General features: G+C 40.0%; 1 protein-coding gene across 9 annotated transcripts in view; it reads left to right on the top strand.

The window, feature by feature from the left end:
- The window catches only part of CAB39L (calcium binding protein 39 like), a 129,869-nt gene that overhangs the window by 10,318 nt on the left and 93,417 nt on the right, over positions 1-26,134 (top strand). The window contains exons 1-2 of one of the 9 annotated variants that reach the window (XM_019524672.1): positions 926-950; positions 13,354-13,575. The exons of 1 other annotated variant lie outside the window; for it this stretch is intronic. The gene's annotated coding sequence lies outside the window, so the exon portion shown is untranslated. Of the gene's footprint in view, positions 1-925; positions 951-12,744; positions 12,887-13,043; positions 13,576-17,520; positions 17,687-26,134 lie in introns of those variants that run through there. 7 more of the 9 variants (XM_019524670.1, XM_019524673.1, XM_019524669.1 and 4 more) reach the window with 7 other exon arrangements.

Consider the following 26,134-nt stretch of genomic DNA (forward strand, 5'->3'; position numbering starts at 1 on the left):
GTTTTCTTCTTCAGGGACACAATCTGTATAAAAATTTCCCTTGGGTGTTCTTTTGTAAAACCTCAGTAACCTTCACCCATCATAGATTTCAGCTACTCCTTTCATCCTGTAGTCAGATACCTAATTTAAAAGTTTTGTAGCTTGTACATCTGAATTGGGAGACCTCAGCTTTTGGCACTTGGCTATAGACCTCCCATATGCCCCTTGTCTGTGGACATGATTTTGAAAATGTATGTATCCACTGATTTTTGAGGGACCCTTCTTGAGTCAACTAGGGTCTAATCTCCAGAAGGACTTAAAACCTGTTACTATAGTTACTGGAGCTTCAGATTCTGTGCATGTCAGATCATGCTGTTGCCGAGTGCTGGGAACCCGAGATAAATAAATGGATGCTTTAACTTCTGTGTACCTTAATTTCTCCACCTATACAATGGGAATAATGATATCTGTCTGTCTCATGTGGATGCTGTAAGGTGATGATGATTGTAAAGTACCCTCTGATCCTTTCATAAGTGAGCATAAATAGTGTGCCTATGCACACAAAACATTTCTTTAATGGAAAAAAAGTATTAAAACAACTCTTAAGAGCTCTGGCTATTCATACTGCTTCTCAAGACTACCCCAGGATTGTTTTTGTTTTAATATTTATCATTATATTCTACATTTCTCAATGTTCTTAGTGGTATGATCTGATACATGAATAGTGGTTTTAGTTCTAATCTATTACAGCTGTTTGACTGCAATTAAATATTGAGTGCATCGGGGTTAGGCCAAAAACATGACTCAGTATTTATGTGACCCTATAGAAACAAAATCATCAGAAAGATGAATCTGAGGAACTGAAAGAATAATAGGTATATCTGTGTGAAAACTGAAAATCTGTCTTATAGATGGTATTGAAAGAATACTGAAATGGAGAACTACCAAAGAATGGATTTGTTTATAGCACAGTGGGTATGGGATTGATCGTAACCTTAAGGGGTTTTTTAATCTGTTGAGGAGTTCTTAAAATAAGGACATATATTGTCTTCCAAGCAAACGGGAGAGTTAAATTAGTTATAACTAATCTCCATGATAGGGTATACTAGGCTCTTTAACCCTGGTCAGCAGCCAGTCGAGGAGTGAAGCCCTGATAGATGGACAAATGGGTTCCTTTCTTTGCTCTAGTCTAGCAGCTCCTGTAGCCAATCTGGTTCTAAATGTACTGGCACCTGCCTTTCCTTTGGATTAAACCAGCAAGACTGAGGGGCGTCCTGGTGTGTGTACAGCTCAGTATCTCTGTGTACACTGCCCAGGCTTTTGTACCCTGGAGAGGTCACTCCAGCTTCACTTTATTTTCAGGTGAAGAGTACATTCAGCAGTTGATGTCTCACTCAGGGTAATTCTATTGACTCTCGAGACAGGCAGATGTCTACTAATAAGTGGGTACCTCGGTGTTAAGTTGAACATAAGATATCCCTGTTAGTCTGAATAGAATACCATGCTAATGTAACTATGCTGGTTCTAGTGTGGAAGCTAGTTTAGGTATCTCTCCTTTGCATTGTATCTTCTTTGGCAATCACTTGCAGTTGAGGATGATTGTCTTCCATGATTGTCTTATCTATGTGTCTGAGGAGAGCTGATGAGGCCTATCTGGGATCGACAGATTCTACTGCAGCCTGGACATGTAGGATGGGTGGTACTGGATCCTTGATTTGGTCTTCCACGACATGGTGTTTCTGCTGTTCCCACTTTTTCATCTCCTGCTTAATGTGAGGTTCCAGTGTACTGAGATCCTTGCAGCAGACTCTTCCTGGACAATAGTCTCCCATGTGTTAACATCAGTGTTGCATTTGTTTTTTAAGTTGGCCTTGGACATCCCTGAAGCATTTTCTCTTCCCTCCTCTGGAGCACACGCCTTAGCTGAATTAGGAGAATAAAACTTGCTTCAAGAGTCTGGAGTCAGACATCCAGATGGCATGGCGAGCCCAATGAAGTTGATGCTAGATGATCATTGCCTCAATACTTGCATTTGCTTACAGGAGGATGCTAACAGTGTGTCTGTCTTTCCACTGGATCTTCTCAGGCAGCACTGATGGTACTTCTCCAGTGTCTTGAGATGGAAAAAGTACAGGAAACATGTCACAGCTCCATGCAGCAAGATGGGGATCATGACTGCTTGATAAACCATGAGTTTGGTTTTGGGTCTGACATCACAATCTTTGAACACCCATTTTTTCAGGTGTCCGAAGGCCACTTGTACATTTGAGGCAATGTTGGACTTCTTCATCCATGTCAGCCTTCTGCGAGACATGGCTTCTGAGGTAAGGGAAATAGCATTCTCCAGAGTCTCACTGTGGATCTGGATTAGCAGAGCTGGGGACTGTTCATTAGGAGCTTGTTGGTGGAGGATGTTAAGCATCTTTCGTATGTAAAGTGTCAGTCCCACTTTCTTCTGTGCCTCAGTAAAGATGTCAGCAATTGCCTGAAGGTCTGCTTCTGAGTGAATGCACGCTACAGCTTCATCAGCGTACTGAAGTTCAGTGATTGAGGTCAGAGTGGTCTTGGTTTTGGCTTGGAGTCAGCTGAGGTTAAACAGCTTAACATCTATTCGGTAGTTTAGCTCCACTTTGGCGGGAAGCTTGTTGGTGGTAAGATGTAGCACAGAGGCAGGGAATATTGAGAAGAGTGTTGAAGCGATGACGCAGCCTCGCTTAACTCCCTTTTTAACCTTAAGGGGTCTGTGATAGATCCATTACTGAGAACCACTGCTTGCATACTGTCATGGAGCAGGCAGAGAATGGTGACAAATTTTGGTGGGCATCCATACTTCAGAAGGATCCTCCGCAACACTTCTGGCCTAACAGTCTAAAGCTTTTGTGAGGTCAAAGAAGACCATGTAGAGAAATGCTTATGTTGTTTCCAGCATTTCTTCTGCAGCTGACAAGCTGTGCAAATAGCATCAGTTACACTTCTTGATGCCCTAAACCCACACTGAGATTCCAGGAGGAGCTCTTCAGCAAGTGGAAGGAGATGGTTCAGGAGGGTTTTCACAATGGTTTTTCCTAGCAAGACAATCCCTCTGTAGCTTCCACAGTCAGACTTATCTCTTTTGTTGAAGATTGTCACAATCATAGCATCCCTGAGGTCATCTGGGATTTCCTCATCATTATTCCAAATCCTTAAGATGATGAGGGCATGAAGCTGTGATGTGAGCTCCTCTCCCCACTGCTTGAAGATTTCCACAGGGAAATCTTTCTAGATGACTTGTTGTTTTTCATCTGCTCGATGGCTTTCCTCACCTCCATCAAAGGTTGGAGGGATTCCAAGGTCATCTCTGACTGGGTGTTGCTGTCTATGAGAGTGTTCTTAACTCCATCTTGCAATGTTGAGAACACTGTCTTCAAAATGCTCCTTCCAATGGTATTGATGATTCCTCTTCCCTTGATCAGGTCTCCTCCATCCTTGGGTCTCAAGGGGGTTGGTCCCTGAGTACTTGGACTGTAGATGGCTTTGGTGCTGAAGAAACTGCACATATCGTGGATGTCAGCAAGTTGGTGAATCTCCTTTGCGTTTTCTTCCCACCATTTGTTCTTCGTTTCATGGGTCCTGCTTTGGACCTCTGCCTTGGCTTGTTGGAGGTTCAATTTCTTTTGCTTGCCAAGCACAAAAAGCCTTGGCTTGTGATCAGTCAAATCTTGGATCTTGGTCATTCTCATCAAACCAGCCTTGATATTTCCTGGAGGATCCAAGTATCTCTTCACAGGTACTGATGGCAGTGGCCTTGAGGGCACCTGACAAGCTGCTGACATTCTCCCATTGTTGTTGATTGGAATTCCCCAGTTTTTTGTTGAGGAATTGGTGGAAAAAGTCTTGTTTTCTTGAGTCTGAGTCCTTCAATCTCAATCTTCTGCTGGCATTGCTTTTGCTGTAACTGTTATTTGAGAGTCAGTTTAAGTAACATAACTGAGCAGACCAGTTGGTGATCAGTCCAGCAATCATAAGCTCCTATCATAGTTTGGGTGATGTGGACATTTATGCAATCCTGGACACAGACAATGACATAGTCAATCAGGTGCCAGTGCTTAGACCGTGGGTGTTACCATGATGTCTTGTACCTGTTTTTCTGCTGGAATAGGGTGTTGGTGATGGTGAGTGCATGTTCCACGCATTTGGTCAAGAGGTGGATGCCATTGGCACTGACCTTTCCTACTGCTTCCTTGCCAATGGTTCTGTTTCAGAAGTTAAAGTCCCTTCTGACTCTGGTGTTGAAATCACCAGGAAGAATAAGTGAGGAATATCAGGAAGGACTTGGTCAGGGTTGATATAGAATTCCTCCTTGGTTTCATTGGCAGTGTCAAGAGTTGGGGCATACTTGTTGATGATGGTGGCATAGTGGCTCCCTGCCAATTTAAGATGGAGAGTCATGAGGCAGTCATTAATTCTGATAGAGAACTCATCAAGTTGGATTGAGTTCATGCAGTTGGTTTTGCCATTAAGAATTAAGTTGTCATTCTCCTTCCTGTTTACCCTTCCAGAAAAGGGTATAGCCACCTCCATGTTTTTTTTGAACTGCCCATCTCTTGCTGGCTGGGTCTACCTTTCAGTACGCTCTACAACAATTAATTTCAGCAACTTTGCATGCTATTAAGCATTTAGAGATGATAGAACTTTCTTGAAGAAAACTGACCAACTGAATCTCTTTTAATTTTCTAAATTATTCAAAAATAAAGGATTTTTTGCCACATGCTTAAACCCTGAATAGAAGATCATTATACAATATAACCTCATCAATCTGGATATCAAAAATTCAGAATTCTCGAAAATCCATCACTTAAAAAATGCACTACATGGGGAAGTGGTGGCAGCTGGTTCCAGAGCAGCTGCCTCTGCTATCCACCACCTGATGCCACCGCTCCATGTGCGGCGGCTGCTCAGGGACTGGCCACTGGTTCCCTCCCCACCCCCATGCTCTGTTGCCACTCTGGTTTCAAAAATACAGAATTTTCACATTTCTGGGAGGTGCTTGGTCCCGAGCATGCCAGATTTATGAAGTTATACTGTATTCTTGCTCAGACATCATAACAGAATTCAGTTATCTGCTTTGTCCATAAGGCTGACATAGGATATGCCTGTATAGCAGGCAAAGCATATCCACCAAATATTACTTTTTTCAGCCAAGTAACTATAAAATAATCTCATTTCTCTAGCACCATCCAGCCATACCCAGTTCTTAATTCCACTAAAATAGCTTTGATCTCATTTTTAGAGTTTGTCATTAATGTGTACGGACACAGGCTTAATGTGCATTTGATTTTATGTATCGGCTTCATTTAAAATAAATGCAAGTGACCTATTCCTTTCTTTGAAGACCTCTCATAGAAAAGGACTGTAGGGATCAGGCTACATTTCATATCATACACCCGCTGCTGTGGGATGGTACTTTACAACAGAAAATAACTAGACATGGTCTTTTCAGTTCTATTCATTCACTATTCAGTAGCAAGGAAGGAACAATGCAGCAGTGAAATTCAAACATTCAAAAAGAAAGAATGTCAGTTTCCCTCTCTGTACAGAACAAATGTCTTGCCTATCACAAGTTGGAATTAAATCAGTTACAAGGATTCCAGCTTTGTAGGGCAGAGCTGTGCTGCTACTCAACATGTCCACAGGTAGCAGATAGTTGAATGTCCTTTAGGGTACTGTTTCCTGAGTCAAAGCTTGTATGGGGTGAGGCAGTGGAATTACATTCTTAAGAGTGAGATGTATTAACTATAATTGACCATTAGGATAGTTTAACACAGAATTGTGTAGCTTCTCCATCATTTGATGTCTTTAAATCAAGACTGGCTATCTTTCTAAAAGCGATGCTGTTCAACAAGTTATTGAGCTTCATTTTTTAAGTGTGAATTATTAAGTCAGTAGCCTAGCTCACAGACCAGTCTTGGCATGCAACGCTCGATCCAGCCCCACACCACTCATCTGGCCCATAGGGCCAATAGCTTGAGCACCTTTGGCTTATGCCCATACTCTGAGGGATCCATCATTATGGGTGCTTTGGCTTACAGCTTACCTTTCCAGGAACAAGTGATAGTGAAGCAAATACAGACTTTGCGAAAGGGTTTTCTTAATGCATTTCTTTTTCCTTTTGTTAAAAAGGAGATGCATAGATTTAGACCAAAAAAACCAAACAAACCCCAAACACTTCTCCATCGTTTGCTGTCTTTCTTTCCGTATCCCAAGTGAATATTGTGGTGATTTTGGAAAGTCGCTGTACAAGTTAGCAATTCTGATTTGAAGTTATGAAACTGACACATCATTAAATGTCTCTGTATATGTGGTATCAGCCATCTGCTGTCAGAGCAGTCGCTTACCTCCCAGGCAAGAGACAAGGGAAGGTCATTAAACTTTGATGGCAGTAGCTTTGGACAATGGAATGGCTAACGTCTGGAAAAAAAAAACAGCAGTCCAAACAAGTTTGTCTGCAGAGAGATTTGAGGGGTGAAATGTACCCAGAGGCAGAAAAAAATATCAGATGTTAACACTGTGTCCTCAAAACCACCCAGCTTGACCAACTTAGGGTAGGGAGTGAATCTCAGAAAAACTGAGAGACAGCAAGCATGGCAGGGGAGAGGGGCAGACAAGCATATTTAAAAACCTGAATGGTCTAGTTGAGCTGTGGAACCAGCTTTGAAGGACACGGATACAAATTTGTTTAATTTTCTAGGGTTGGTGGCTTGCAGCAGTTTTGAAAGCAAAGGCTGTTCTGTTTGTTTTGGGTTTTTTTAATGGATTTTATTGCTAAGTCATAAAAGCAACTCTATTAAAAGTACACAAACCACACCAACTTTAAACAGCTAAAGGGATAGACTGCTTCCCAGCCCTTTTGGGGAGTGGCTAGGCTCTTCAAGCTTGATTGTTTATTGAGTCATTTGTGCTGTTAACCCTTTTTCCACATAAATGTTCAACTTTGATACAAGGTAGTTTACATGTTCTTTATGCCAGATTAATTTTATGCAAACTCTTGCAATCCATGATAGGCAGGATCTCTTAGGATTTGTTAAATACACATACTTATTCATACCTTACAGTGTTATAGAAAAATGAAAGATTTAGTAGGCAAATGTCTCAGCATAGCAAAATAGAAAAAGGAAACAAAAATGTGGTTAGAAAAAAGTTCAACTTTTTAGCTTTTGTGTTCTTGGAGCATGAGAGCTAGGACTGTAGTTCAGTAAGAAAAGGTAGGGCATGTTCACACATGCAGGCATATGTGCTTGCAGCAGCTCAAATAGAAGTGGCACATATTTGAGCTGGGGTTTTTTTGTCTCGGCGCATGTGCCCGGATATACAGTCTTTGCTGTGCAGCAAGTTGTGCCACTTGGGGCAAAATAACCCTGCCCAGATCCTCCTGGATCTGCAGCTAGGGGGAGCTAGACTCTGGGCCAGCTGGTGCCCACCAATTGATTTGGATCCAGCCTATGGCTGCCCCCATGGCAGTCTGCATGGGGCGGAGCCCTATCTGGGGCAGCCTGTGTTGCACTCGAGCCTGCTGCGCCTGCTGGCCCTGGTTCAGGCCATCATGCACAGCTTCTGGCTGGGCTGCTCCCAGTGTGTCTACAGTCACTTGGGTGCTGCTCGGTTTCCATTGCCTCCAGCAGCGGCTCCTTCTGCTGTGCTGCTTTAGAGCTTCGGCCAGGCTGCTGCTGCCCAAATATGCAGGGCTTGAGCTCCAGCTTCCAGCTGCCTTCTACCCACTTGGCCTCCTGGAGAAAAGGAGGTATTTGAAGCTGCTGCAGATGACTATCGCACAGTGTGTGATATTTAACGGAAATATCAACAATGTTCTCCTGAAACTGTCTAGAAACAAACAGCAAGTGCTAAATGACAATACTTGGAAAAAATGGACACTTTATATTCTTTTCCAGCTTCCACATTTTTGGACCCCATGATCTCACAAGGTCTCTTCCAGCCCTAAACTTCTGTAAATCTGAGTGTGAATCTTGGGGTTAACTGCACTAGATAAGATGCTAAGTGTAATAATTACTGATGTTATTACTTAAGGTTACATTTCATTACATCAGAAAATGGGTTTTTCTTTTAATATTTTTCATTGCAGGAAAGAAGTTCCATTTTCATTGTTGAAATGTGTAGCATCAGGTTAGACCTCTATTATGGGGCAGTTGTCATGATGGATTTTTAGGTCTTTGACAAATCCTCTTTTTCTTTCTCTTTAACAAAGCTGGATTCCTCTTTTACATATTTTTAAAAATCTTTTTCTTGAATGTGATGTGTGAGTTATCAAGATAATTTTAGGAAACTACTGTTCACTTAAGTTTGTTTAATGCACTTACTTGGTGCAGGTTGAAGATGTGGAGACACTGAAACAAAAAATATCTATTCAGGTCTTTGCTATATTGCTGATTTTTACCATCTTTTTTTAAAATAAGTCCCCAGATAAAAGTTCTTATTGGGGAGTATATGAACCCATGATTCCACACTCTAATCTCACTTCACTTATACTTTGAGAGGTAGAGTTAAGATTAAAAAGGTGGTTTCCCTTTAGAATGGAAATGGGAAACCTCAGTTAACTTGAACCATATTTGTATGGGAATTTTTGGGGCAGATATCATTAAGTTGCAACCTGTATTTATTTTTTCTATATGCTGGACTTAATTTTGAAACAGGAGATTACTAAACATCTTGTTGTATGAGAGTGATTGTCTTTCTTCACCTTCTAAGTTTTGCTTGGTTGTGGCCTATGTATGTGGTTGAAGAATCGTCTATGTAAAAGTCTTGCTCCTCTTACATATATGATGTGTGTGTGTGTGTATACAGTACAGTAGGATTGAATTTTCATAAAGAGAAGCATGGCCTAGATGAGCTGAGTGCTTGAGTAAAGTCAAGTGTGGCTGACGTGTTTCATAACAGTTAATGGGCAGGGATGATTCCATACTGCCAGTTACGCCTCTCTGAGCATTGATTTAAACTTTAAAGCCCCAAGCAAGTCTATTTTCCACAGTTGCTGCTACTGCTGCCCAGCCCATGGCTCGTGCCACTGTAGAAAGGAAGAGGTACGCAACTGGTGACTAAAAAAGAAAGCTGCCAGTTTATGCAAGCATTTGGGGAGATGTATAGAAAAACTAGCCCTGTTTTTTTCTTTTCAGTAGATGTTTTTGCTTAATTTAAACTGACTAGAGCAAGAAAAATGTACCAACTCAGGACACTAGAGGGAACCCGGAAGAGGAAAAAGAGAGAACATGATGCTGGAGACGCATATTTACATTTTTTAAATAGTGTATATGAAGAATTCATGTCAGTCCAACTACTAACTCAGTTCAGCTACTGCATCTCTTAATTGCTGTATCACTAACATCAGCACAGGGGAGCACTTACGCATTCTTGAGATAGAGGAAGCTTATGCCCTTTCCTTCCAGTTAAAAGCAGATGGAGCTGGGGAAGAAATATCTATCCGTAGAACAGTGTGCCCCCTTTACCTTGTTCAGTATTGTGACAAGTTGCGAACTCCTAATTACTCTTTCTGGGTAAGTTTCTGCTGTCACAGGATTTGCATGTGTGTACAATATATGTCTGGATACACATTTCCCCAGTAATTTGTATATATATATATATAAAAGGGACAGGATATGGGATATATGATGTGATTGAAAAGTTTTATTGGAATAAGTATAGAATGGCTATATTAATCAGGAAATCCAAAAAAAATCTCAATTAAAATCTGTCTCATTACTATGTGTGTGTTTAACCACATGTATAACAGAAACTCTTTTAGAAATGTCTTACAAGTTTTCAGAAATGTCATTGGAATAATCTTATTATCTATATCCCTTAGTCTATAAATGTAGGTGACATAGCTGCCACAAATTAAACTGTACAGATCTTCAAGGGAAAAGAACAATATAATTAATGTGCTTTTAAAACATTTAAAACCACCATAACTTGGATATTTTGAGAATTCTAACAGTAGAGGGAAGGGGCTGCTTCTCATTGGGAAGTGCCCCATGTTCCAAAAATTGCTGCTTCTCACTGAGAAATGCCCCATGCTCCTTTATCTCTGATTGATTATATAATATCAGACTGTAACTTTGTTGTGGAACTGTATTTTGACAGCTCTGGGCCTGGGAATTGAACAGTGTTTTGGAAGGAGAGAATTTTTTTTTGGCTTTTATTGTTTGAATTTCCTCTGGGCTTGGAAATACTAGTAGTAGTTTCAGAGGTGATAACACTGATTGGAAGTGTGGTTAAATATGCAGAAAATAAATGTATATTGTATGCTTAATGCTTGACTACAATGTTTCCCTAGTTTAAATATGGTTTGAAGCTGTTTAGCTTCCTTTTTCATTATAGAAACTAAAAAACAAATGTGGCAGTAGTACAGTATTTGTAGTGGGTTTTTTCCTCTGCATATTATCAGGGACTCTGACTTCTAAATATGAGTTCCATTTGTATTTTTCTTTTCTTTAAAATGAGTGTAGACTTTAGGCTGAATGTGTTATTAAAGGTTGGTCATTACCAAAATTGCTGTAATAAATTAAAGGATTTTAAGACAAGAAACTAAGTAAACAGGTTGTTTGATATACTTTGACAAGTCTTTAAAGAGCTGTCACCTCTTTATAATTAAATTATTCAGGAGCTGAAGTGGCCACAAAAGATGTATTGAAATAAAAATAAATCAGTGAAGAAGGGTGTTGTCAAAAGAAATAGTTACTACTTGGCAGCAAGGTGCAACAGGTAACAGCAACTAAATAAATATGCCCTATTGAAGTATGCTTGGCTCAGGGCCTGAACTTGCAATTGTAGATCAGCTACACTGAAGGCCTCATTTCCAATACAGTATGTATGCCAGAGAAAATTATAGGTTAGAAAGCTGGTGCAGAGAGTGAAGGAAAAGACAAATGTGAATTATCTTTCCTCACTGAGTGTACCAGTGCAAGGATGAAGATAGATTTATTCTGCATAGTCCCTCAGGTTACAAAACTCTTATTAAGTAAAAGGGAATTTCAGTAGGCAGAAGACTGGCAAGATTTGAGATCTAACCAAATGCACAGAAAAATATAGTCAATAGTGCACATAATTGCAGGTTCCCTAAAACAGGTCCCTAAATTCTGAATGAAAGTGCAAACCATATGCTTAAATACAGCTCATTCACTAGAAAAAGGTCTTATGTGTGCCTACTGTGTCTCTTACTCTGAATGCATCACAGATGTTTTACAAACTTAAGTCATATGTAAACCATCGAGTGGGGTTGCTTATGCTGCCACTGACATGCAACTTTTCCTCTGGATAAAACCAAGCACCTTTGGATTTTGCATAGATACGAAAGAGGATCTTTTTTACATTTGAAACTTTATGCAGTCATATAAACAAAATATAATTACTCAAGGTGGAGTTTGGGAAAGAGATGTAAACAACCCTGGCTTTACAATAGGATCTTTTATGATTTCCTGTTAGAACTGTTGTAGGTGTCGCTGAAAAATGGCCTTTCCATGGTAGCACCATATCTTCTAACTCCATGCTGGGGTACTGCTCCAATACTCATTTGGAGCTAAGAGTACCTGCTATTGAACCTCCACTAATTACTGCTTCTTGCAGTATCTCTGGGTGCCAATGAAACAATACTAAGATTCTATTTAAAACTCTTTCTGAAATGGGGGTGTGTAATGTTCTAAAAGTCTGGGCCTTAGGTACCTCAGTGATCCTAGTTATTGAAGCCCATAAATAGGTGTGCTGCTTTACAAAACAGTAAGGAACTTGATTTGTATCTCAAAGACCTGGTAACCTGAGGGTAAGATTGTGTCTCCTGTGAGAGTGCTTGAGAACCAATGGTGAGAAGCAGGGCCATAAATATTTGCAGACCTTATTCTCATGTAAGTATAAAGACTAAGTAGGCTAGGTCTGTTGTTGATTTTAGGCTCTACAAAGTGAGGCCATTCCTCTCTCGTCTTCCCACATGCAACCTGGCCAGCAGAATAAAAACCACTGCATCCTTTGAAGCAGTGGTTTTGCAGATTTGCTTCTGCCCTACCTTTAAAGCTGGGTGGTGGGTAATTACCACAACTAAATCCTAAAATACGATGTGGCATGGCAAAGGCAAGGTGGTGTGTTATGTGATAGACAGTGACCTAGGTTTTTAAACCAAATGTGTTAATATATGCAGTAGCTGCCTTTTACATAATGTAGAGTATGACTTAACTTGACAAATCTCCAGTAGATCTCTAGACCTGAACCCACACCCTGAGCTGTTGATTTTTAGCATATATGTACATATATTGTAATACTATGACAGAGCAGAGGGTGATGTGAGGAATGGAATTTAAAACCCTGCAGTGGGTAGTAATAGCTAGTAAAACAATTTCCTTTCTGTATTTTGATGTACATTAGATAGTAGTAAGGGAAAAAAAAATGCAATTCCCATGGTATGCATGTAGAACATCCTGAAAAATCTTAGCTGCAAGAGAAAAATTGAACTTTTAAAGCATAAAAAGCAGATCCATTATGTTAGCTGTATTTTGCTAAATTTATATGATGTTCCAATGGGTTTTTATTGTGTGAATTTCTCTTTTCTGTCTTATGATGACATTCTTATTTAAAATAAATGCTACATATTACATTTAGAAACTTGTTTTATTTCAGTGGGTTTTAATTTTTCTTGGAACATACTGAAGATTTTTGTAATGCTGCTCTAAAAAGATATGCTGATTTCCCCACCCCCCAACCCCTCCCCTTTTGTTTGCAAACATACATTCAAGAAGGAAGTGGCTGTCTTTCGGGCTCCTATGGACAGGACCTTGTCTGCCCATAAGAACTCATGTGCTAGCATGCTGATTTTATTATCGCCTTGTAACAACACACCATTGTTAGAATTCCCATTTACATTCTAAACAGGAAGGTAAGGTGAAAAATGTAACTACAATAGCCTTTGCCATACTGTGGGTGTGAGTCCTCATTCGTACCTTTTTTATACTAGAACATTTATGAGATGAGAAGAAACTTATATAAGTGATACAGTTTTTTGGGGGGGGTTTTTTCTTCATCTGTGGCTTTAACCCTAGAAAATTCTCTTGGCAGAGACGTTACTTTGTCTTTTGCTTTACACACATTCCTCTGACGTAGAGCTCAGTTTAGAGAGAGGGAGGGTGTGTGTGTGTATGAGAGGAAGAAAGAGAAAGGGGGTGGGGGGAAAGACACATACACAGAGCTAGTCTGACCAGAAACAGAACTGCCCCTGGCAGATTAAAGAGACAAGTGAGGCTTGGAGTGTGAATCTAGAGAAAAGAGAGTGGAAATTTACAGCTGCTGCGAGTGAGTGACTGTATGCATGTTCAAGTGATCATTTCTGTTAACATTTTTCCAAAGGGCAACATTTAGTCTTCAGTGAGGAGGAAGAGACTGAATTCTCTGGCGTCAGCTTTCTGTGACACATGTCAATGATACAGAAGAACTTATATTAAACGGAACATAAATAAAGCCTCCTCCATCTGGACTGTGCTGATTTGGGGCTGGCAGAGAGCTGTCTTCAGCACCTCATCATGTATCTGCTTTTTGTTGCTTAGACAAGCCTGGGCATTTCTGTTCACGGTGAGTATCAGTAAAGATTATCTAGTCTGAATTAAATCAAGTTAGGTAATTTTAGTAAAACTTTTTCTTTTTCAGATGATAAATAGCTCTTTGGGTAATAAACTGCTCTCCTATTTATTTTCTATAGTTGCATTGTTACCTTTTTGTAGCCTTGTAAACTAATGTTACCAGGAGTGTCTTAAAAAAAAAAGGCAATCCTAAACAATACTTCTTCTGTTACATAAGGCACTGGCTCCATTACCAAATATTTTGTGTCCATGGAATATCTTTGGAAATGAGTTTATTTACAATGGCGTTTCCAAAAATAAAATAGCTGCAATATATCATTTCTCCTGCTTCTTGCTGCTCACTGCCTGCAGCTGCAGCCTTGCTCTTGATATACAGAGGAAAGAGGACATAGTTTCATAAGAAATTCAGGAGCTATTAAGTATGTATGTAAGATGTGAGTTTGTATGCAAATTGTCACAAGGAACTGCATATATCACTATAAATAGACAGGTAGAGGATGATCTAATAGGTCTCTTCCATCTCTATTTTTTTTTTATGATTCTGTGGAATAATGTGCCAGCTCTTACTCAGTCCTTACTCAGGCAAAACTTGTATTAAAGCCACTGGGGAATTTTGCCTGAGAGAGGACTTTTGGATGTGACCCACTTTTAATAGCAAAGTAAAATCATTGCCCTGCCAAACTATTTAATCTGGATGAGGGAGCTGCTGAAAATGATGCAGCACTACTACCCACAGACCTGCCCAAGTGAATGGTGGTGAGATGGGTCACTTTCTAATTATGTCTAATATAAACAAAGAAGAATAAATACACTCGCTAATGTTTTGAACTAATGGTCTGAGAGTAACTGTTGGGTTTTTTTTTTTCCTTTTTGGCTGCTGTCTCTTGTTTCTTACATTATTGAGTTCCATTACTAGTTTCCTTCATTTCAGTGTTTGCTAGTAGAATTATAAATGCAAATTTAAGCTAAAAATTCTCCCTCTTTTTCATCAAAGCATATGGTTGGAAGTGTCATCTGGTCCAAGTAAATAGTAATACCCCTTAAATAATTATTTTAATTTAAAAATCCTGCAGTGCTTCATTAACATTAAAGGGCATAATTGTGCATTGTCTGAGAGTTTTGCTAGGGACTTCTTTAGGATCAGGATTGAACTCTGCTTGTGTTTCACAGGTGTCTCTGAGGTGCTGTAGTGAGAGATCCCTAAAATTTCTAAGTGTCGTCATCCCTGAGCTGTCAGTTGCTATCTGAAAACCTGAAGCATGCATCTCATTCTTGTCATCTTTGTGTGGGCTAACACTTGAAAATTTACTACTGCTGTAAGAAATTCTTTTAGCTCAAGTGGCAGAAGTCTGTGCTGTGGATCTAAAGATTCCAGTGTTGCTGATGCAACCAGTGCAGGTGTAACCATGATGCTGCATGATATGTTGGGGTTTTTAAGTTTAATATTCCCCCACCTCCAAGAAAAAAGCCTAGGGAATTACAGGGGTGCAGCTGGTGTGTGCTCTTTACTTTTCATTCCATCCAGGAAGAGCACACACCAACTGCAGAAACTTCCTTAGCCCGACCAAAGGGTTTTTGAACCCGAAAGCTTGCTTAATAATTGTTTTCCAACTATTTAAGTTGGTCTAATAAAAGATATCAGATTTACCCAAAGAACCTTGTCTGCCTAGGGAATTACATACATTTAAACTACCCTATTAAGGTTGTGGATTCAAGCACTTGAAAGTTGGTAAAAGCTAGAATTAAGGTTGTCGGTATTGTCTTAATTTACATCTACTCCAGACACAGCATTATGATACAGTCTTAAGATACATAACTGCTTAGTATTTTTCCCTAGCATACACCCCTGCTTCATTCAATGAATGAGCAGTTATCAAATAACTTTTTTATCCTTTATATTCAACAAATCTTAGTGGCCAATGTTTTGTTTAATTCCATGATGTCCAAACCCTCTATTGAATACAACATTATTAATGTCTTTGTGTAAAGTTATATAGTGTTTCCATCATAGTATCTGAATGCAGACAGACAACAATTATAACAAATTTAAATTTATAATAGCTTATTGTGGTTGATGCTGAACTGATGCAACTCTTTTATCTGGCTTCTCCATTATTGGTAGAAGTAGAACTAAACTGTTATAATAATGTATCACAAACTGGGTGGATTTGATTTAAATGACTGTTCAGGAAGCCTCAATTTAATCATTGTTTTCTAATAAAAGTGTGTTCTTGTTTGATATTCTCTATTCATTTAACTTCTTGAAACTTTGCACTTTTAGAGAGAGGGAAGGGATGATGTACACAAACTTTCAGAGAGACAATAGGGATGATGGGTAGGTAACCAGGTCTGTTATCTCTAATCTCCATATACTGCTGTTAACAAAGATGTTATCTCTAGAGACACAAATCCACAGTTTTGAGAACTGAAACTAAGCATCACAGAGATGCTTAATGGGATCTTCTAGACTGAACACTGAGTCCCATTGGGTAGAGGGGTTTTCTCTAATCTTTACTAATCTATAAAGGAGCCTCTGGGACCCCCATAAGATTGGGCCCCTAATATAGCCCATGTCCTGTTGTGACCCATTTATAAAACTTTTCTAAAAAGGTTACATGAATATATTGTCTCAAATAATATATAATTAGAATTTATAATCTCTATTCCATGATGATATCTTTGAGCTCTAACATATCTTAAATTATTTTTTAAAAGCATCTTAACAAAAATACAATTTAAAAAATCAGATTTAAATAATAAAATCCAATTTTTAATTTTTTTTATATAATTTATTTGTATCCACCCTGATCTCACATGGTGGGTGCATTTAATATCAAAGATGTGTTGTGAAGATATGTGGTAGTATCACCACCACTTTACAGGTGGGACACTGAGACAAAAATCTCTCCTTTGCATACTTAATTGGAGATGCCTACTGCCTGGCTCTTTTTAAGTACAGTACTTCATATTTTTATAGCACTTCATGTGATCAAATGCAGCTCTAACCAACCTATAGCTGCAAATACTAAGTATTTCTGCATATCTTGTTTCAGGTGTCTCATATTGGGCAACTTAGAGGAATACCTAGTTAGTGTCCAGCTGCTCAAAGTTTGGTTTAAGTGACTTGCTTAGCCTCAGAGAGAAACTTTTGTGCAGAGGCAGAAATAGAATTCAGTTATCTGGGGCACCGTTTAGCTACCCTAACTATGAGACTGTCCTTTTCTTTCTGACAGTTCACGACACTTTCTAAAATCTGCAGCAGATGAAACAGGGCTCCTGCAGATAACATTTTAACTTGTATATAGCTATGATTCATTTCCCAAAGCACTGTTCTGGATAAGTCTTGGGTCCTGTGGAAAGCATAACGTAATTAAAAACTATACATAAAAATGCATAGTCACAAGGGTGGGGAGCAAATTTAATATTGCATGAGCAGCTTTAAATGTTGCGTTTTCTTATTTGAATGCCTGAGTTTCCTATGATTCTATGAACAGTGCAAAGTAAGAATGGAAGGGACCTCACAACGTTATGTAGTCCAGCCCCATTTTAATGTGTGTTGTTTGTTTGTTTTTTTTTAATAAAATTGTGTTTAATTTTTTTATGGAGTTGAAGAAGATTAGTTTGAGGAATTGTATACTGAAATGTTATTAAGCCAGACACACAATGTATTGGCTTTAATATATTAGACGGGTTTGGGGAAAGTTTCATTTCCAATTTTAATTTCATTTACTCGCCCAGGGGTGAGTAAGCTAGTAGAATTTTGTGGTACTGAAAAACGTGATCAAGAAAAGGATAGGGAAACAAGTGTAGAAGGTGTTCTTGTCTGAATCTGAGCAAAATTATATATATTCAGACAAGCCACTTACTGTTCAAAAGTAATATGGAAGAAGAATGCTTTGAATGAATCACATGCTGTCATTCTTGTGTTTGTGGGCAGGAGGAAGTGTTTGTTGCTGAACTGCGTAACTGAGTCACTGTATAATGATGCGATGTGCTGATGGCTGAAGTAATATTGCTTTTGCTTTCCTCCATTGTTCATATAAGCTCTTATAAATTTAACTCTTTATCAGAGGCTGTGAATAATAAGTAAAGGAGAGCTTGAGGTGGGTGCCTATAAAATAAGCTGAACTATATTTTGTTCATCATATACTTGTATTAAAAAGCTCTTGTTCCTCTTAATTTTTCCGTAGTTCATAAACTACCTGAACAGATTTCTTACCTGTCAGTCAGTTCATAACCCAACCCTTCCCCCAAAATCAGCTTGGATTTTTTTTGTGTTTCTTTTTTTCTTCCTTTGGCCTATTATACTAGAGTCTACAACCAAGAGCTAAAAGGGGGTGGTGACCTAGCATTTTTCTCTCTCCATCTTACTTTAGCATCCCTGCATGATTTAAAATGGCTCTAAACTTCCCATGGAAGCTCTAGGGAATTTGTTGTTTGGTTGTCTGTTCTGGGGAATTCTTCTTTTAACTTCCAGTTTGGATGAATTGGATTAGTAATGACACATCCTCTGAGATGGAGAGACAAACTCAAAGCTGTACAGTCGTGGACATACAATACAAAAAGGAAGATGGAGAAATTCTAATTACTTATCAGATTTACAGAAAGCGTAGAATTTATCAGACTTTTCCCACTTAAACTGTGGGAGCAAAACTAATTTTAATTCCCTTAGCTAGCATCTTGCCCATATTTCAAAACTACCAACAAACTAGATTTTAGATTTCTAGACTGATTTGGATTGGGTGGGGGAGGTGTGGAACTTAATTGTAAATGGTTGTTTCTCATAGGTGGTACTCGGTACCTTCCGCAAATCTCTTTTCAGTTGCTGTGATGTTTGCTATTAGGCCAAAGGGATCAAAGGAATAATATAGCACTGGAAGAGAACTCTGGGTCACCAAGTCCAGTCTCCTGGTATTGCAGGCAATCGTGTCATATACTGTTTTTACTTGAATCTAAGATTACCCTGAATTGAAGATGACCCCCCCCCCCCCCGATTAATTAGATTCTATACATGGAAAATTTATAAATTTATTATAATTTCCCATGTACAGAATTCAGTTATTGGAGGGTTGTCTTTAATTCATCCCCACTGCCTGCTGCAGGGGGGGCAGGCAGTGTGGGTGGGGAGTCAAGTAATATGTACCTGCTTCCCTGCTACCTTGTCCCCCACCACAGCATCAGTCCTTCCCTCCCTCTGACTCTTGTCCCACTCCTGCCCCTTCTTTCCAGTCTCTATTTCCCCCCCTCCCCCTTGCTCCATCTGGCAGGTTCCATCCCCATTGTAACCTGGGGCACTGAACACAGCTTAGTCTAGCCCCCATAGCAGCCACTCACACTGTGCACTGCTGTTATGGGGCTGGCCTGGGGCCGTGCTTAGTGCCACAGGCTGCAGTGTGGAGCCTGAAGAGATTGCAGTGGGGCAATGGTGGAAGGCAAAGGTGAGGGGCAGGGGGCAGGTTACAGCTACAGCCCTGAGCCTGGGTAGGGGCTGGAGCCTGAGCCCTGCCCCTCCACCCTCATACTCAATTCTAAGACAAGGGGTTTCCCCCCATGTTAAATTGGGAGGAAAAAAACTGGTCTTAGAATTGAATAAATATGATAAATCCTAGGAGTGTACCAATTAAAGATTTTCTTGGCTGATACCGATAGCCAATGATTTAACCAACCATATTGGCCGATGCCAATTCGATAACCAATATTTAGTAAAAGTGCAAGGCATTTTAAAGTACTGACATAAACCTTTCTTTATTTTGTTTTGCATTTATAACACACGCGCATATGTGTCTCCTGACTGGTCCAGCCCTCAGTGAAGAAGGCGGTGATCACCTTTATTCCCATACATGTCACCCCCTCGCCCACGGCTCCTACCCACAGCTATGTTCCCTGTGCAGCCCGTGCTGCCATCCTGGGTGGGCAGGGTGAACCCTTGCACGGACAGTGATGCCGGGCATATTTGAAGCTCTAGAGCATACGGTTGCCCATGCAGCTGAGCTCCTGCAGCCACCAGCGAGAAACCACTTTTGCAAAGGCACACGGTGCCCAGTGAAGCAGCATGTCCCTCATGCGGTGCCTTACCCCACCTGTGTGCAGCCCAATATCTCTGCAACAGCTCCAGTGCTCAGGCCCCTGCTGCATGTGTGGCATTGCCATGGCAGCAGCAGCAGAAGCTGGTAACAGTCCCTTTGAGCGTGGCACTCTGTGACTGCTTCTTGGTGCCCTCTCCCTTAGCTTGCCAGAACCTGTAGTCTGCCGTGGGCTTGGGCCAGTAGCAGGGTGTGGGGACCTGACTATGCTCACCAGGGTGCTCTGGGCGCGCAGCTATAATTATCAGCTACAGAGACCAAAAAAAGATGATGGCTGATAACATCATTTCTCCTTTTATTGGTGCCAATCTGATAGCCAACCGCTGTATCAGTGCACCCCTAGTAAATCTAACAAATTAAAAAGGAAGTTTTGGGTTTATGGTTAATAGACCACAGGATTGGGCATTAAGAAATCTGAGTATTATTCTTAGTCCTACCATTAGCATCTTATGTGATCTGGAAAGAGTTGTTTAACTTTTTTGTGTCTCAATTTCTTCCTTTGCAAGTGGGGTAATAGGACTTGCAACACACCTCTAAGTCACAAGAGTCTTAATTAAATGTTTGAAAAGTTCTTGGCATTCTCAAGGCAAGCATGATACCTAGGTGTAAAGGGGCGTTATTGTCTTAGCCATCCCTCTGAACACTTTGAGGACCTGTTCACTGCAAACTTCATACAATTCAAGATTTAATGCATTGCTGGAGTCTGCATTATATGTTTTAGTCTCTTAGCTGTACGTGTATATACATACTCATGGGGCTGTCAAGGGATTGATAAGGTAATCTGGTAAAATACAAGAGCAAGAATTTCATGTAAGGAGCAAAAGACACTTTCCCCTTCATCTTAGCTTGCTGCTCCCCCCCCCCCAAAAAAAAAAAAAACACCTTTGAGATTTGAACAGACCCACTTAAACCTTTGGGAAAGGTTGCTTTAAAAACTGCTTTTCATATTTTTGTCATGTTCTAAAATAAAGCAAAAGCAAACACATTTTTTCACAAATGTGTACCTGTATACAGACAGAACTGACACTGTCTCTAAGATCTATTTGTAAACTTTGAGCTCATGAAAGATGTTTGACTCTTCATCCCTGGAGACTGAAATGTTCTGTTTATATAAAGGTTATAACCACAGGCAGTGAAAGTGCATGATTCCCCACACAACCCTGCCAGTGTGCCTCATTCGTAAACTGGAGGAACCACCACCAAGGCTTGGGGTGGGGGGCAGTCTTTCTCTAAATAATCTGTTCCTTCCTTGATTCCCTGAGATTTGCCAACAAAGATATAAATTAGTGCTACTTATGGTAATGCTGATGACCATTATGAAGCTGCTGTTCCCTGTAAGAAACTTGCAAGAGATCACTTTACCCTTTTTATGCAGGCCACTTAATAACCATCAAATAACTACAAAAAACTTTTAGAGAAACATAAGAAATAGGACTGAAAGGGACTTCCTGGCTCATTGAGTCCAGTCCTTTGCTGCTACAGACGAACTGTTACATACTCCCTGCATAAACCTATCCAGCACCATTTTAAAACTAGGTAAGTTCCTCCCCTTCCTTATTCGGAGGCTGTTCTAGAAACTTATTCCCCTGTTGATTAGAAAACTTCAGATTTTCAGATTACTATTTTTTTTTCTTTTTTACTTTTTTTGTAATCGGTTTATACCCATTTATTCTTGTATCAACATTATCCCTTTACTTACCTGGCTCTCTTTGTTCCTTAAAGCAGATCCATCCAACTTCAAGGGTCAAGGGGTGCCATACTCCATGGACTGCACTGGCAAGGGCTGCAGGACCTGGGCCCTTAAGCCTTGTCCTGTGCAGATGCCTCTGCCACTGTATTGCGTGCCCATGCAGCCCCCACACAGCTGCTGTCTGTACTGATGCAGGGGGCAGTAGGGTTGCTCCCCCCCACTGCTATACCATGTGCCTATGAAGCCCTGGAGTCAACCCCCACACTCTACACCAGCCACACTACCCTGTCTCTTGAGGCTGAGGTAGGAAAGGACAGCTGGAGGAGAAAAGAGCCCTTGCTGTTGCAGCCTGACAGTGGAAACAATGGCCAAGGAGGCCTGGGCTGTAAATTTAACCCTTTGCAGGCCACCAGACAGCCACCCCTGCCTTAGTTTATCCCCTTCCCCCCTACTGATGTATTTATAATTGTTTTCAGCCTTATACTCTTTTTTTTTTGGCGCACATCATGAATGACAGTTAATCACAAGACTGACCTTGGAGGAAATCCACTGGTAATTTCTTCCCGTCCCCTGGATAGCTCTCCTTTAACCTTTACCTTATTCATCTGCAAATTCTTGTACTTATCTCCATTTTACATTTGGTAAACCTATGTTGATTTTATCCCCCTTTCTGTTTACCTGCAGTAGCAAGTAATGGGTGCTGTAGAGGAAGAGTATAAAAACATGGTATGTGTAAAGTGTTCCATTCCCTGTCTTACTCTCCCAGTAATCAGCAGTCGTAGGTTTAGGGGTATGCTGAGCCTGAGGTTATAGCCTTGATAGACAAATTCATGTAGGACAGGTCTAATCTGATGATTCTCAGTCATGGTACTATGGCACCGTGGTGTGCTTTGATCTCCTTCCAAGGGTTTCACCAAGTGCCATGCAATGTTAGCACTGTTAGGTGTGCAAACATGATTCATAAGATGAACACGGAGATTTCAGATAAGAATCCATAATGTTAAAACCATTCTGACTTGTTGTCCGTCTGAGTTTTTTATAACTGAATTGCTCTATGATTTTTCTGTAGCCAAAAACAGAATGAAAAATAAGAGCTTGCATTTTCCAAGGGATGCCTTGTTAGATCCAAGGAAACTCTTGTTACATATACTCAAGGTTGAGAACCACTGGTCTAATCTCTTTTTAAACCTGGTTATATTATTGGTCTCCACAACATTCTGACAAGTTCCATATCTTAAAAACTAAGAAATACCATACTGGGTCAGGCCACAGGTCCATCTAGCTCAGTATCCAATATCTCACAGTAGCAGAGAGTGGATCCTAAAGGTGGACGGGGTCTAGCCAGACTGCTCTGTCTCTTACCTATTTTCCCTTGCAGCCTACACCATTTAGGGGCCTAGAAAGTCATCATTTGGAACCTGTGGCACCTACAGTTTTGTTTGATACACAGTAGTGGACCTGTCCTATATGAATTTATGTAATCCTCTTTGTGAACCTATTAAATTGTAAGCCTCTGCAAGATCTTGTGGCATTGAGTTCTGCATGTTAATTACATGCCATGTAAGAAGGAACTTTCTTTTGTATATCTTAAATCTCCCTAATAACAGCATTGCATGTTGCCTAATTTTAGGGTTGTAAAAAAATGGTAAATCCCTATTTAATTTTTCCATGCTGTTCATTATTTTATAGACCCCTTTCATATGTTGCTTATATGCTGTTTGAAGCAAAACAGAAACACCACTTCCTTTTGTTAGTTTGAAACCTTTCACTTGCCAGTTTAGTTGGATCTTCCCTAGTTCTTGTTTTTTGAGACTTGGTAAATGATACTTTCCATTTCGCTGGTTCCAAACCATGCATGATTTAAAACAGGGGTGGCCAACCCATGGCATGGGCAACCTCTGTATTTGGCACATGGCAGATCAGGTAGGGAACAGATAGCAAAGCAGCAGATAGGGCAGTAAGTATCAGGCAGGAAGCACAGAGCTGAAAGCAGAGCAGCAAATTTGGGGACGGGAAGAGTACTGGAGTGATATTCAGGAAAGGTGCATAATTTGTGCATGCCTGCCAAAAAGATTGGTCCCCATTGATTTAATAGACCTCAATTCTACCCACTTCAGTTTCCTCTCTTGCAAGCTTAAGAAGACCTAACCTTTTCAGTCTTTCCTCTCGTTTTCAGATGGGATGACCAGAACAGCACATAGTATTCATGGTCTCATGGATTTATATAATGGGATGCTGATGGTTTCTGTTTTAACTTTACTTTTACTGTGGGAATTCCTCACAATATCCTCTACAATAAAGACTGATCCAAAGAATTCATTTAGTTACTCTTCTCTGAGTGCATCTTTTTACAGCCCAGTCCTCCAATTCTGTCAGACTTCTTGCTTCTGATTTATTTAGAAGAGAAAAGTAGTATTCTCAGTGGGACTATAAGAATTATACTGCTTTGGAGATGCTCTGCCACTTTCACACCTAACTGTTGATCAGATTTTTGTCTAGAGCAGCGGTGCTCAACCTATGGTACATAGATCAGAACTAGCCTGTAGCACAAAGGATCAGTGGCTAACAGCTCAGTCTGGCATATCCCTTTCCCTCCCTGCACAGTGTTCCTGAACCCCTTTGTAGGCTTCCCTACTCCCTCCTTCTCCCACCCCCTATAGCAGGCAGTTTACTTACTACCTCTCCTTTCCTCTGTGGCAGGTGCTGTTTACCAAAGGAAAGCCCTTTCACTCGCTCTCTCTCCCACTTCTGACCTTAGTAGCTCCCTCTTTCACTCCTATTCTCCCTTCCCCCACTTCCATACAGGAAGGGAGTGGTGGTCCATGGTACAGCCCAGTCGCAAGCACCTGGGATTCTCCTAAGATGGGGAAAAGCTTTGGCCTATCAAGTGAGACACAATCCTGTTGGAACTCCGGTGAAAATAATGACTATTTAGGACAGATTTTCTGTTCTACAGACATACATAGATTAATTCCTTTTGGAAAAAGGTAATAATCCTTGTGATCCTTGAAGCTATCTTTGAATGTATGAAAGGATGTATGCATATAATCTTTCACTACTTCCCCTTTCTCACTGTTCCTACAATAAAAAGGAAAAAGCATATGAAGAGAATCTCCTAATGGCCAAACATTTATTTAAGAATCAAAGCTACCAAATTTACCCATCCCACAGCTGAGTGTGAATTGTCTTAATTTTGCTAGCTTTCTAAAACACACTTTCAAAAGGTAGTTTAAAGGCTAGCAACACAAATTTCCTTATTTCCTTCCTCTTGCAGGTACCATCACTCCTCATGTCTTGTCTTTAGTGATGGAAAAAGGTCTAATTTTGTAAAAACTTTATTATTTCCAACGTTTATATTTTTAAACTATGCCACAGGATATAAAGCTTTTAACCCATGGTATAGGTTTCATAGTTTCATAGTTTCTAGGGTCGGAAGGGACCTGAGCAGATCATCTAGTCCGACCCCCTGCCATGGCAGGAAAGAGTACTGGTGTTAGTTCTGGAAGTCCCTGTTACTTATTAACAGCATTTAGACAAACACATCACATACTATCCTTAAATTCTTAAACCTGTGGGATGAGGTAAGGTAGTTAGTGAGAGGTCTCCTTCTTTCTCAGTATGTGAATGTTGCTGAGCATGTCCATTTGGGGCATACTGATGACTAACTAACCACAGAAATAAGAATTTAGCTTGAACTGATCTCTAAGAAGCTTGAAAATTGGAAACTCAGACTTAAACTTTTAGAATGAGTATGCAAATATTCCTCTAGAAGTAGCCTTACAATATGAGTTATTTGCAATAGGAGATATTTTAAATCTAATTAAGAAACCTGCCATTGAAACAATGTTTTTCAAATAGCAACTCTTACATTTGTGTCTTAAATAACTCACAGAAGAAAGGTATCTGTAAAAGTGCTCCAAGACATTCCATTAAAAAAAAATTAGGATAGGACTTGTCTTATTCTATAAACTTCATGTATTTCTGGTGTTATATAAATAGTAGTAATATAAATGAGTCTTTCTTAAGAACCCCTAAGGGGAAAATGGTGGCTGTGGCACAGAATGCTACAATAATACTAATAATATTACAGGGGGAGAAATGTGTTTGGTAAGGCTATTTAGATTTTTATGAGGTAAGGTTGAATGTTATACACATAGATAATTATCTATATATTGTAACTTCTTTATACTCTCCTTTGCAGCAGATCATAAATTTCTTATCTGAGAAGTATCTTGAATCACAAAAACTATATGGACATTAGAATAATTTTTCTTCGGTTAATTTACTTCTTACCAGTGTTTGCGTCTTCATTCTTTCCATGTTTTTCAACATAGGATCCTGTCCAGCCTAGTGCTGTATGTCTCTTTGGTAAAGAGATCCAGGCTGATCCCGTGCCTGCTCAAATCAGTGGACTCTTTTTGTTGAACAATAGGCTTTTGTATCAAACCCTTAGGACATGTTTACCCTATCCAAAGACTGCTAAGGAGTGCTGGAGTGCCTACTTTGTGTGTTTTTCTGTTTTTGCTATGAGAGGTAGAGTTGTGATACCTTAGTTTTTGAGGTGAATTTGATGTCTTTTTAAGGAGGTACTTCAGTCTATATTGCAGGGAATTCTATAGTTTGTATGAGAAAATAAGGGAGTTTAGGTTGGGTAGCTGTGGTGGCCTCTCAGGATTAGGTTTCCTTCCTCTGCTTGTCTTTCCTTCTCTTAATATTGCACTTACAATAGTTGTTATACAGTTATATTGGATTTAATCCATGTTTCAGACTTTATGATA

The sequence above is a fragment of the Gavialis gangeticus genome, unplaced genomic scaffold (genome assembly GCF_001723915.1).
Source record: "Gavialis gangeticus isolate Ggan-Ray unplaced genomic scaffold, GavGan_comp1, whole genome shotgun sequence".
Taxonomy (NCBI): Eukaryota; Metazoa; Chordata; order Crocodylia; family Gavialidae; genus Gavialis; species Gavialis gangeticus.